This window comes from Protopterus annectens, chromosome 12.part0, assembly GCF_019279795.1.
Source record: "Protopterus annectens isolate FY-2018-M chromosome 12.part0, PAN1.0, whole genome shotgun sequence".
Classification (NCBI taxonomy): Eukaryota; Metazoa; Chordata; order Ceratodontiformes; family Protopteridae; genus Protopterus; species Protopterus annectens.
Genome location: NC_056746.1, coordinates 826,140,605 through 826,155,741, shown reverse-complemented (window position 1 = coordinate 826,155,741; position 15,137 = coordinate 826,140,605). Strand labels below are relative to the sequence as shown.

The 15,137-nt window shown below is 36.3% G+C and overlaps 1 protein-coding gene across 2 annotated transcripts in view; it reads left to right on the top strand.

Moving 5' to 3' along the window:
* Positions 1–6,787: 6,787 nt before the first annotated feature.
* LOC122816821 overlaps positions 6,788–15,137 on the top strand; it is a 475,172-nt gene continuing 466,822 nt past the window's right edge. For both annotated transcript variants that reach the window (XM_044089863.1, XM_044089862.1), the window contains exon 1: positions 6,788–7,325. The gene's annotated coding sequence lies outside the window, so the exon portion shown is untranslated. The remainder of the gene's footprint in view (positions 7,326–15,137) is intronic.

The following is a 15,137-nucleotide window of genomic DNA, read 5'->3' as shown; positions in this document are numbered from 1 at the left end:
TACTCTTCTACTTAGCACAGGTAATTATCAAAGGAATTGCATCTAGAGCTAAAGAGGTCATTGCCTTTATATTCAGGATTGATTAAATCAGTTATTGAATACAGTGCCTCCTTTAGGATGTACCACACTCGACATATCAGACAACTAGAAAGACCTCAGAGCTTCCTAACTAAGAACACAACCTTAAAATCCCTAAGCTAACATCCTGAGGGGAGTGCTTGACCTGCCTAGCCCTTCTGGAAAATGAGGTATGGTCTAAGTGTTTGTATGACCAGGGTGTAAATTGTCATAAGACTTAGTTGCCTTGCATTTCCTATGACTAAGAAAATGGAAAATACATGCTTCTGAAGTTTACTGAATCTTTATGTCACAACACTGCATATGTATAATTTCATTATGAACCAAATATTGAAAGCTGAGCAGACTACTGATTATGTAGACCCACTGTTGGTCCCTGCATTAAAAGGTAGTGTCTCAAAAACTCTTAATATTCTGGCAGCTTTTCAGGAAAAATGCCATGCAATGCAGTTGTAGAGTATAATTATGCATTGATTTTTTTTTTTTTTTTTTTTTTTAGGTACAGTATGTATGTACCTTAAGCTTCATATTATGTGTGTTATTTCACATGAGTCTATATTATGGGTACTAGTACATTTACATTGAGGAAAATTATACTTTTATGGTGAACTTATATAATTTTTAATTCTGATAAAGTGCGTATTCAGGATTGTCAGCTGCAACTCCCTATGTCCCATTTCTACATGGGATCTTTCTATTCAATTCCACTCTCCTGCCTTCTTTGACACTCATACCTGACCGTCACAGGTCTTCTCTCACAATCTATCCAACTCTTTGCTGAATGCCCTTGTTTCCTCTTATCCTCTTCCAGTCTGTCCCAAACCTTCTTCATCAGATTGTCCTCTGCTTTTCTCCTCATGTGTCTAAACCACCATAATATATTATCTTTGATCTTTTCTGCAATTGGAATTATTTTGGCTTCTGCTCTTATGTCCTTATTCCTATTCAAGATATCATACATTATTTTGAATAACTTTATAGTGATGGGCAATTCCATGAAATTTCAGAAATTTAAAAGTTACTTGGGTCCCTGGGTGAAGTGAGATAAGCCTCCCAAGCTCCATGCAGTGGGCTTCAATCCCTGCACTACATTAATTAATAAAATATCCTCTGGAGAGAGACATAACTTTCAAGGCAGTTTACAAAATTTGAATGGCCTGATAATGTAGTGGGACTCAACATACAATATAGTTACTACTAACTTATTATGGGTATGTTCTAGGTAAACTTAATTATTTACAGGAACTAAATATAATAATATTTTATACACTGTCACCCAGTAAAGCTTATGGGTGCCTGCATTTAATGCATGCTTTCATGTATAAGGCTATGGCTTGAATTCATATATCATAACTCTGAACCTGTGCAACATGATGTAGCAGCTCTTGAATAACCTTCATCTCTATAAACTGTATCTGAAACTGTTCCTAGTCTCATTTCACCTGCTTGACTGTCAGGAACTAGTAGATCAGACTGGAAGGTTCCTCCCCCAAGACTGCTAAAGTTCAAGTTACCCTTTGTCAAATGGAAAGAAACAAGTATGCTTTTCTTTTTACATTTAATTGCATTTTCTATCAGAGTTAGCTGTCACCTGTACAGTTATAAAGGCTTATACTTTACACTTATTTATTATCTATTTTTTGAAAATGTTTGCTCTTCTGCTCTTTAACTTACCTGTTGCTACAGTTTTGTAGTTTTGTATCTAGAGTTTCAGCAGTGAAAGTGTTGAACTTATAGTAAATTCTGTGCATTTTTCTGCATTTATTGTCCTTTTTCATGAAAAATTTATTGCTCTGTAACTAAGCATACATGGTGCTGCAGTTCTGTGCCTAAAATCTCAGCCGTGAGAGTATTGGCTATAGTGAATTCTATGCATTGTTTACACTGTGGACTAGCTTTCTAAGTAAATATCTGTCTGTAGTGGTATCCACCTGGCCAGGTGTCTGAGATCTTGAAGTTTAGTACAGCAGTGGTAGTGTTGTGGTTCTCCTTTTCAAAGGTTTCTGTCTGTATTAGTCTCATACCACATCAACTGTGTGAAATTGCTGCTTTATGTAATTGTTTATACCATTTATCTGCATTTTAAGACTGTAAAGCACATTTGCTTTCCAGTCTCATTGCTGCTGGTTTGTGTGGAAAATCACAGTGAGTGTGTTATAAGAGCTAGTTGTTGAATTAGTTTGTTAACTTTTCACTTTTAACTAACCTTTGTTTATTTTTACATTAAGACGGGATTACTCATCTAGTGTCAGTAGAGATAGCCTTGTCTGTTCAAGTTGGGAAGTACACAGGATGGCTTAAAGTGAGGTTGTTTTATTGGCTATAGGACTATTGATATTTAGCAGGATCTTATGTAGGTGCTGGCACTTTAAAACTAAATTTTCCATATAAAAGTACCTCTGAAACTACTCTAACTCAGTTGCTCAAAGAGCAACTAGTTTTTGAACTGAGGAGCACTGCCCCACAAAGCTAATCCTACAGAGCCTAGTTTTTGATTCTAGCCTCAAAAGCAATGGAGCTAGCCTGCTACAAACACCCTTTTGTACCACACACTTGTAGTTCACATAGAAGGACCGCATGAATATGCATGTTCCCATTTTCTCCATCATACTGGTGGATATAAGCATCTTCAGACAATGTAGCAATTTCTCCATCATCAGACTGGCGGATATGAGCATCTTGAGACAATTTAGCAATTGTCTCATGTTCACTGACAATCAATCATAAGAGAAACTGATACAGTATGTGAGAGATGTAATTACACAATAACACTAGATGCAAGACTCCTACATACAAGCTCTCAGAATAACAATCAGTATGTCAGTAACACACACTACACCCACCATGCATAGTATACACCTGACACATCAACCAACATATGCCGAGGTGCTGAAAAATCTTCTTAAACCCCAAAGACCTCCCAAACACTCAAACCATATCATTTATCCCCAGCAAAGCCAAAAGTACTCTACAAGAACAGCATGCAATTCCACTCATACAACCACACCCCATGGAACCTCAACTGCAGAAGCCATAAGGCATGTCAACACACTACCCAGTACTGTATTCATAGGAGACTCCATTGTAAGACATATGGATAAGCTACTCACCAGGCTGAAAGAGGAAATAAAGTCACCTATCAAGCACCAGGAGCTGCTAAATTACTTATGCACTCAGGTCATTAAGCCACAAGTACCAGTATGACTCAGTCATAGTCCATGTGGGTGTATTTGATTTGAAATGTACCTCCCTATAATATATGAAGAGAGATATTATGGAGCTCTCAAACCATGCATCCCTGGCTGATATGAACCTAGCACTGACCATCATTTTACCTTCACCAACGATGATGCCACTATACCAACAGGAGATGATTGACTTTAATAGCTGGCTTAACTTCTGGTGTAACTCAAAAGAAGTGCAAGATTTGTCAGCATGGGAGGATATGATCAATAGACTACATTAAAAAAAAAACAAGTACAAACCAATAAATTGAAAGATGAACCACAGAATGAAAAAGCCAAACGAACTGAATGCACAAATGCACACAGACAATCACAGTCATAGATGGTAATAACGCCAGGTAGAAAGCCGCTCAGTTAAAACCAAGGATGAATTTATTGAAGCGCTTTTCGTTTGCCTCCTAGGCAAACTTCTTCAGAAAACATAATTTCAGCAATTAACGAACCTTAAATAGTATAACATCAAAATTGGATTAAATCAATTAACAAAGTAATTAATACTGTGTTAAAGACAAACACCTAAAAATGGGTCTAGTGAGTCCTAACCAAATCAAGGAAACAAACTGGCAGCCTGTTGAATGTGAAACATAAAGAAGACCTACACAAGAAAGTCACATTAACCTCTAAACAATAAATTAAAACATATATCAATAGTAAAAAACAAGACTCTAAACTAACTAAAGAATAAATATAAAAAAATGACCACAAGACATAGCTGGTGGGTCAATTAATTTTAAAAACCCTCATCTTGATTATCTTTTTAAACTTAAAATGTGAAGGACACTAGAAATAGAACAAGCTTCATTCAAGCCTGGCGTATGATACGCTTCTAATCTAATCTGCCAATGTAGTTCCTTTTCCAACAACCTAAGCTGTAATGGCCGGGGGGCTTGAATGAAGCTTGTTCTATTTCTAGTGTCCTTTGCATTTTAAGTTTAAAAAGATAATCAAGATGAGGGTTTTTAAAATTAATTGACCCACCAGCTATGTCTTGTGGTCATTTTTTATATTTATTCTTTAGTTAGTTTAGAGTCTTGTTTTTTACTATTGATATATGTTTTAATTTATTGTTTAGAGGTTAATGTGACTTTCTTGTGTAGGTCTTCTTTATGTTTCACATTCAACAGCCTGCCAGTTTGTTTCCTTGATTTGGTTAGGATTCACTGGACCCATTTTTAGGTGTTTGTCTTTAACATAGTATTAATTACTTTGTTAATTGATTTAATCCAATTTTGATGTTATACTATTTAAGGTTCGTTAATTGCTGAAATTATGTTTTCTGAAGAAGTTTGCCTAGGAGGCAAACGAAAAGCGCTTCAATAAATTCATCCTTGGTTTTAACTGAGCGGCTTTCTACCTGGCGTTATTACCATCTATGACTGTGATTGTCTGTGTGCATTTGTGCATTCAGTTCGTTTGGGTTTTTCATTCTGTGGTTCATCTTTCAATTTATCAATAGACTACATTGCTTGGCCAAGGATGGTCTGTACCTGTCTCCCCTAGACTTTCAAATATTGACTAAATGATTTTCCTCCCCCGTAGTGCCTTTTTTAGGTCATCCCAAAATTAACAAACCTTCCAACTTAGCAAAATCAACCCAAGGGAATCTTAAAGGCGTTACTACTCAATTCTATGAGCCTAAACAAGAAACTCCACCAGTCCAAGATCTCCTCACACTGGAGAAGGAAGACATCTGAGCAGTTACTGAGACATGGTTTAAAGCCTCATAGGGTACCCCAGCATTGCAGGGATACAATGTTTTCCACACATTTAGATCAGCTACTGCACAGTCAGGGACTAACGGTGATGGTGTCATGATCTACATCAAAAACAAACTTACCTCAAGGTTTATCAAACAGGATGATGCACTTGTGCTTCTCTATGTCCAAATTACTATAGGTAGAGTTCTATCCCATATCCTTGCAACCTGTAGATCACACACAAAATCCATAGCTCACACTTAGGCCTAATGGAAACACTTACCATTCCACCCAATACCATGCTCATGGGGAATTTTAACTACCCTCTATAAACTGGGAATCCAACATGACCCCAGACTTGCAGGCCCAGAGATTCCTGGACTTTGTAAATGCAACCAGCCTGGACCAGTTAGCTGGTATGCCCACTAGGGGTGTAAAGATAATGTACTAGTACTCACAATTATGAGAAAATGCTGTACCCTCCCCATCCCCACAGTGTAGTGCCCTGTCTGGTAAAGTCATACCATAAAGCTGTTTCCTTTGAAATAAAAACCAATGCTGTGACCCCAGCAAACCCTTTAACAGTTAAGAAGTACTCTGTGGCAAACTACCTATTACCCCAGCAGCACAACCTAGTGCTGTACTGCAGTGCTATAATCACACTGAGACCAGTACATGAGCAGTACTGTCTCATGGTTCAAGTTCAAGTTCATGCACATCTTATGTTGGAAGGGATGTCTAGCACAACAAGAAGAGTAAGCCATTCAAAGTTAGCCACAACATACCATTCAACTGAATGGGCACATATTAGCACCATATAAAGCTCCAATGCTGCATTTAAGTAGAGTTGATTTGTATCGTAAGTAGAATTGCATGGGATTGTACAGAAATAAATCAGAAATGAAAGTCTAATAGACAAAGCAGGATGAAGCTATTTATATACCTATAGAACACTTACAACACTTTTGGTGCATGTCACGGAACAGGGAGGTTTATTATGTTGTTCCAGTTATACCTGTTTAATATGCAAGGTGAGGTCAGCTACAGGTATTCTATCATATATGTAGCAAACAAAGTTGTTGTTCAACAGGCAATATTCATGTCAAGGCATAAAGGTATAGAGATATCCATATGTATAAACATTTCATATGTGGGGCCACCCAACTATCTGAGGATGGACTTGCATATTCCTGTGGGGGGTGGATTTTCATAAGTAATGGCAATGGACAACTCAACACATGCACCCCTTATTTCACATGGTATCTACAGCTGCACAGATACAATTATGTCAACACGGGGAATGCTGTCCCTTGAGAAATAATGTCCTGCTGCAGGTCCTCTGCAAAAAATGGCAGTTACCTATATGATTCAGACCAGTGGGCCAGGAACCAGATATGGTAAAGATAGGTACAGGATGTGAATGTCCTATTATGAAAACACAATTAGATTTTATAACAAGTAAGAAGGAGAATAACAGATAAAATCTCTCTTGCAAATCAAAGAGCTGGAGAGCCTGCATTGCCACCAGCACTGATGTGGCTGAAAGAGGTGGAGGAGCTCTGAGTGTCATTCTGCAGTGTGGGGGACCAACACCTTATGAAAGGTGATGATTGGGACATGGGTACAGGCCTGGTACCTACAAACCATGTATCAATTAGTGATGTCAGGGTTTATACTGGCTATGGTAGCAATTGTATTATATACATGTATCCATGAAGAATGCAGAATATGACTGTTGTCAACATGCTTATTTCTCTTGATAGGTACCTCTGGGCTGAATGAGGATTGTCCTGTTCAAGAAGATACACATTCCTTCATAGTGTTTACCAGTGTTTTCCAATATCCAAGCTAGAGTGGCATAGCAGTAGCATATGCACGAGTTCTTGTTATGGTTTCCCATTCGGCATGCACTCATAGGTTCTGCTGGTGGATGTAATAGCATAGCGAGACAACAGAAGACTTACATCAGCACAGCATCTATTACTAATGATGATGCCAACTTGCAGCCAGCACTATTCAAAGACAAAGTTGCAGGGTCTGTGACATTCTAAGGGAACAACACCAACAATAACTGGGATAAAGACCCTGTATATCTTCCTGCCAAACACATGGCTTCATCACAGTCTGATATACCTCCCATATTTGAGAAACCATGAGATCTCCCTGTGTCACCACCAACCACTCACTCAAAAATATGCAGTAACTCCACATAAGCAACATAGGTGATGAACAGATGGCTGCTGGAAGGAAGAGAGAAATAGTATTTTTAAATCTACCAGGATTAAGAATTCAACAGGTCACAAAGGTACTGAGGAAATAATTAGTACTGAATCTGCTGGACTTAAAAACACCATAACAAAAGAGGAAGAAAATACTATCTAGTTTCAGTTTTTGAAACTGATAAATGAACATTTTTTATATCCAATGTAAATATCTGTATGTTAATAGCTGGGTGGCATGTAAGAAGGAAAGTGTTAAAAGTAGGGATGAGCTGTCTCCATCAGCTAGGGAAGTTTAGCTAGGGCAGAATCACTATCACTAATGCTCTTTTCTGATCCAAAAGAACCCTTGCTTCGTTAAACTCTACTGCCTACATGTAATATGTTTCTTTTCAAGTGCTACTTCATGATTTCACTAACGAGCAAAGCAAGACAGTTGACATTTTAAAATACTTAATTCTTTCCTGGTACTAAAGATACAGACCAACCACATTTGCCCTCTATCAGTATCTCTTAAGTTCCCCTTCTCCAAAAGAAGCTTGAAAATGAATTCTAAATAGCAGCTTTTTCACCACCACCACCCTTAACACTCTTGACTGGACAACATCTGTTCTGTTTCTTAGTTTGCTCTATATCTGCAGACTGTCTTCACAGCATTGTGAGTATATTAATGTCTGCTACTCCAGTGATTTGTTCCATGAGAAAAAACACTTAGCTTCTGTGTGATTTCCTGCTGCTGGATCTTGCAGGCATAACTCAAACTCACAACTCAAGAATCATGGACAAGGTAAAAAAATAATAGGGAATGAAGGACCAAAGTTGGAGACAGATTTTAACTATTACTGTTAAATACTTATAAAGTTGCTAGAATAATGTTTTGCATTAGCTTGCATTTTTGAAGGATACAATGTCTGAAACACAAATCTGTTTTATTTAGTGGTCGTAATCCTCAACAATTTGATAGAAAACCACAAATGTTTGTGAGGAACAGACCAAAAATATGTGGCAAAATCAGGGATACCCTACAAAGTCGGTGACAGTTGAGAGCTATATTTGAAGTTAATTTGATGTATTCTGTTAAATGACTGAAGACTGTTAACTTCCCTTAGAAGTTTGATAGTTCTTTCTCACCCTTTGCTGTAGCTTTCAAATTTACAATATGTTGTCCTTTTATTTCTTCTATGTTATGGTATAATGCGTTAAGGTATCTTTTTGTTTAAGCATCCATTTTTGCTTACTGCAGAACTGAAACGACTTCCCTATGCACTCTTACTGCTAAGTGCTCTTGAACATTTCTAATTGCAAATTCAAAAGTTCATTTACAGTTAATGTGTTCTGTGACACTTAAATTACTTTCAGATTATGTATTAAATGATCTCATGCTCACTTAACAGTTATGCACTGTGTAACCCTTTCTATTTACTTTCTGACTATGGATCAATCCAAGAAGAGTATAGTGAAATAGGTAGTCAGAAGTCATAGCTGTGACCTAATCTTGGGTTTGAACAGCAGATAAAATGGCTGGCTGGCTGTAGGCGTGTCTGCTCACACCGTGTAGTGATAGCTTGTAAGATGCTTAGTTTCTTTCATCTTAAACACATCACTGCTGGCCACTTTTCTTTCACTAACTACAGATATTAAACAAAAGTTTTGAATCCTTGAAAAGTATTAATTTAATTTAAAATGTCTCATTGGGCCTAACACTACAAAAGGTACTTACCTACACATGACCTTAGATATATATATATATATATATATATATATATATATATATATATATATGCTTAATATTTTAATGACTTGTAGGTAGACGATAAACACAAAGGATGTTTTTACTGCATTTTTTTTTGCTTCCCTAAATAAAAACTGCAGATCAAGACTGCATGTAGTTGGTTAACATTTCAAAATACAGTGGTTTATTATTTATATCTGAAAAATATTTACTCTGCTTCAGCAATAGTAAATTACCATCATACAAGGAAAGCTGCCACAAGTTAATTTCTCCAAGTTATTTGGGTTGCTAGTACCATGGCAGAAATGGACCCCATTCCTAAGTCAAAGTATGATTAAAGCTTATGAAATTAGCATTGCTTTGATCTTTGATGTTAATCAAAAGTGCTCTTTGCAGTACCCATAATGTGCCCAGAATTAACTCCTTCTGTAAATCATATAGTTAAGTGCATCAGTAGCATGTCTAAATATGAATGTAATTTTTTTTTTATGAGACCCGTTGCACCCACTACTTTTGGATGTCTGCGTATCTTTCTTCCACATTGCTCTCATTTCTGCCCGCCAATCCTGACATTATATGACTTTGTATCTCTCTATACATCAAACACTGTAATCACTGGGTTTAGCAATTTCAATGATCAATGCTACTTTTGTCTTTTCATGGACTACTATATCTGATTTTCTCGCATCTATTTTTTGAACTGTTGTAATAGGTGATCCCAAATTATGTAAACTTCATCATTCTTTATAATGCTTTGTGGCTCATGTTTCCAGTGTTTCTCAGTTACTTTAACATTGTAGTGTTTACACAATCCCCATTGCAGTCTTGCCACATTATTGTCTTTCAACATACAGACCAGGCAAGATGTGTAACTATTTTCAGTACTGTTTTTACAGAACTGCATTTGTCAGTTCCTCCCACATGTTCAATGGACTTTGTAAACCAATGTGTATGTAGTCCACTGTCCAGGGCTGTCAATATTAACCTTTGATGGTTTGGTTTGGTCTCCTTAAACATTCTTATGTCAGATCCTGATCAATATGGGGGTTGATCCAGGAGATTTCTACACTTGCCACTATATTTATAGCTTTTCCACGTCTTGCTTTCTCATCTGATCCTTCTCCTTATATTATTTCTTTTGCTTTTTTGGCACATTCACTTGCTACCTGATTTTTGGCTACTTCTGGTTTGATTTCAATTCCCTCTTGATACCGATATGCTTCTGCTAAACTAAGCAGGGAAATCATCTTAGACTTGTTCTCGTCATGCTTTAAAACATTCATTATGTGTGGATCTGGTGAAGTCAGCAGATATGTATTCAGTCCTACAATTGCAGATCTATACATGTAATCAATTTCAAGGAGGCCCCATACCTCCTTCAGAATGAGGAATATATAATTTTGGTAAACACTGAATTTTGTATATCATTTGATAAGAGTGAAGTATTTTTCTTGTTTTCCTGTTCAACTGATCCAGTACCTTTTGAAGCCAGTCAGTCACCCCAAAACTGTAAGCTAGAACAGGAAGAACAAATTGGTTTAGAGCTTGGACTTTGTTCCTAGATGTCAGGGATGTTTTCATTATTAATTTTTGTCTTCCAAAATATTCCTTACAGAGTTTTGTTTGTAATTGTTCATGTTTTATCGTCTATGCTTCATCAGTTCCAAAGTATTTATGCACTCCCTCTATCACATTCCTGTCCCAGACTGATATTTTCTTGATGCTGCTTTCCTGCATTATCAAGACCAAATGACATTATTATATCATCTGAAAAAGTTTTAATCCCTTGCAGTTACAATTTCAGCTGCTCATCTAATGGAACTACACAGGTTAAATCAACCAAAAAAGATGAGAAGTCTTTACACTTGGTTGTTTTCTTGGACCCATATTGTAACCATGACCTAATCTGTTAAGTAGACAGCCTAATGCGTTAAGGGTAAGACAACAGAGCATCAGTGACAATTGAATATCTCCCTTTGAATTTTTATCCCCGGGATAAGAAATTGTCCTTTATCATGGTTTAGCTGCAAAGTGATTTGCCACTGTTTCATAGCTACTGTAATACAACTGATCAATGTAAGGTATAGCTTATACATCTGTAAGCACTCCTTTATCTATTAATGTGAGATGCTGTCAAATGCTTTTTTGTAATCAGGCCATACCATACTTAGATTCTTCCCTTTTTTTACAATTTTCCATTATGCTTTAACAACTAATGCTCCTTTGTTCCATATGAGTTTCTTTTTTTACCATTTTGTTCAATTGCCATGATTGAGTTTTCTTCTAAATGAATATAAACTCTGTCAGCATCGATTCCAATATATGCTTTATATATCGTCAGAAGGCAAGTTATTGGTCTATGGTTTTTAGGATAGATTACAGGTTTACTCTTAAAGAGCTGTGCCACTTCTCCTGTTGTTATCCAGGTTGGAGTCTGTTTGGGATGTGCATGTATGTGGTTCTTACTGAGGGCTAAATCTTTGTGTAAAGATGTTAGTACTTTTAGCGAAAAGTTAGGTACTTCATATGGGCCTGGAGTTTTCCATTTAGGAGCTTTTCTTACTTTTTTTAAGTTCCTCTGGTCATTCCTTCCCCCATTTCATATCATGTACATTTGAACTTACTGTTTCTTTTACTTCTATCTATCATCTTTGTTATGTTCCACAGGGTCTTCATAGTTATTTCTCCAAAATGTATCTATTTTTTTCTGGTAGCATTTCTATTTCTTTTGTTTTGTTTATTTATTTTTTTTTAATTTTCTATAAAACTTTTGGGCAATCAGTGAAGTACTTTTCCTGCTTGTGCTGATATCTTTAGCTTACTATTTGCAACACCATTTGATAAATCCTGTTCTGATACTGTGCATTTCTTTTATCATGTCCACCTTTCTAAGTATTTTTGTTGATCTGTTCCCCACTCCATATTCTTCTAACAGTGACAATTCTTCATTTAATTGCTTAACAGGTTTCTCTATTCAACTTCCATAATGACATTTTATTTCTTCCCTTCCTTTCCCTTATCGCTCTGTGTTTTTGTGATTAAGACTTTACCTGTTATTAATTTAGCTGCAGAATAATATATCCTATTTACTTCTGTTACATCACATGAATTTCTGTTAAAAGTATTGATTATAATGTTTTGTTTTATCAGACATCTAACATTTTGGGTCTTACTAACTTTCTTTAATCTATTTCTTTCATCAATCTTCATAGGTGTAGTCATTTCTATTAAATCAAGCAACTCTTCCCTTAGATCATTTTCTTCTAAACTGAGGGCACTGTTTCCTGCGAGCATTCTACAGAAAGTTCCATAACAATTTCCTGTGACATATTCTCTTTGGCTGCATATTGCGTCATCTGTTTCTCTTCATACGAGAACTCACTGGCCTACTACTCCATAACATTGACTGTGTGAGAGTTACCACTGTATTCTGCTCCTTCCCTTGCCATGCAACTCCAAATTAATTTTTGTACTGGTTTCCTACTGAAAGCTCCAGAGTATATTCATGTGACATGTAATCAGCAGCTTGTTTCACCTTAATTGTAGGATGCATTGTTCCATCATACTCTTGACGTTACCAGAGTTAGATTTTCTATACTAAATCTTTCACTTTGCAAGTAATCCATAACTTCAGTTTCTATTTCTTTAACTTCTCCATTACTAGTTATCTTTTCTACTTCCCCCTTTGTTTTCTTATTTTTTGTACTGTAACATTTCTATATCTAGATGCATTTATCTGTATTTCTCTTCAAATATTTTTGTGAGCTTTTTTGTATTGATTAGTTTTGCTTTCTCTTTTGAATAAATATTGCACAATATTAAATCTCCTTTTCTTTCCCATCTCTATATTTCTTCTTCAGATGTTTCCTGCTCCACCTGTTTCTCCTTACTCTGGGGACTTATTGTTCCATCATGCTGTGGAAAGGGGGCGTATTGTTCCATCATGCTGTGACATAACCCAAGTTAGACTTTCCACAGTAAATCCTTCATTTCACAGCAATTCCATGACTTCAACTTCTATTTGTTTAACTTCTAGTTTATTACTCTTTTGTTCTATATTCCCCCTTTGTAATCTTATTTTTTGTGTTGTGAAATTTTCCATATCTGTGAGTCTTTGCCTGTATTTCTCTTCGGATATATTTGGAACTGCATTTTTGTATTGATTAGTTTGGCTTTCTCCCTTGCATAAGTATTGCACCATATCATATCTCTTTTTCTTTCCCATCTCCATATTTCTTTTTTATTCCTTTCAGAAATCTGTAGGTTTTGTTCTTTCTATTTTCCTACTCCACTGTTGCTTCTTTTTCCAAATAGCCCCATAATGTTTTTCATAGCTGTATTGTATTAATGAACACAAATTTGCATTTGAAGCATACCTCTCAACTCTACAGATTTTTGTAGAATGTCCAGATTTTTGCCTAATATTTTTGGTCCATTTTTTCATAAAATTGTGGTTTTCTGGTAAATTAGTGGTAAATCATTAAAGATTGAAATTAGAAAATAATGACAGAAATTTGAGTTCCAGACTTCATACCCTTCAGAAAGTTCATGCTAATGCAAAACCTGTTATTCTATCAACTTTCTATGTATGTAAGAGTAACATTTAAAAATTGCCCCTATTTTTGAGCCATTGTCACACTTTTATTTATGGCTTTATCCAAAGTTCTTGCTCTAAGAGGTTGAGAGGTAAGATTTGAAGTTTTTTACAGTTTTTCTTGTACAAGTATGTTTCTTTCCTCTATTTCTCTGTTAATCTTTTTGAATATCTCCACTCCCAAAACTGGCTTAAGCTTCCTAATTACCTGAAATTCATAAAACTCACTACTGCTCATAAACTCATACTCCAACCCTCCAGCTGCCCCTGTATTTCATCTATCTTAACCCCTTACCTCCCCAGTCATACTCTTTGATCTGAAAACTAAAACTTCCTTAAAATCTATAAACCCCTTCACCCTCCTGACCAATTACTTCTATCACACTACTTGGCTAAACTATGTACCCCCCCCCCACCCCGCTGTACTCACAACCATTCTAATTTCAAATCTCTACTTCATTCTTATCTTACCTCAAACTGGGACTGTTCCTGCTCCATTCCCACATAAATTACACTGTCATGTCTTTCAAACCTCCCTTCACTAACATTATTGTTAGAACAAAGACTAAACTTGTATAAACACTTTATGACTTGTACTTTTAATTATATTATCTGTATTACTTTTGACTTTTTTATTTTAACATTTATTTTATTTATTTATTTTATTTTAACATATACTACTTGATTTTGCATTTGTATTTTAAATTGCATATTTATGCTTTTGTATACTGTATATTCCATACTTTACTTGTGTTATATTCTGTTAACTGCCTTTGGAGCTTTTCTCCCTGGGCCTGCATGGAAAATGGATGCTGCTTGGCCCAGTGGACTTCCCCAGTCATCAGACTGGAAATAAATAACTTCTATCCAGAAATTCTGAGCTTCTTGCATAATAGTAACAATACATAATTTATTCCATATACTCAATAGTCTATTCTATCATCTTTACATCTCTTTTTTGGCCTGTCAGTTTTTGTGTATTTTTTTATGGACTACTACTTTCTTCTACAACAGGTGGGCCTTACTCCTCCTGACCCTGGTCTATCCCCATTTTAGGAATGCTTATGTATCCTGAGAATTTTACACGATCATACTGTGGTGGTGGTGCTGCTGTAGCATTGTCGCTTCACAGCAAGACGTTGTCCCGTTCGATTCTCAGCTAGATCGTCTTCTGTGTGGAGGCATACATGAACGGGGCATGCCTTCATTGAAGGTTGTGCGTCAGGGCTGGTAACCCGGTACGTAAAAATCCACTACCAATCATTAGCGGACTGGAGTTCTGCTGTGGCGACCCCTAACTGGGAAAAGCCGAAAGACACAAAAAAATTTTCACAGTCCTGGCACCAGTGTGCATAGCAGGATTAGGAGCTTTATTATCCTGAGACTTTTGAACCCAGCTGCCTTTGTTATTTTTAAGTCAACCTCTGTCCATGATATATGCTATATAATATACATACATATATATATATATATATATATATATATATATATATGTATCAGTGTTGCCTTGGTGATATTTTGTGAAAATATGGTCCTGAATGTGAAGGTACTCACCAAGACTTGAGGATGAAT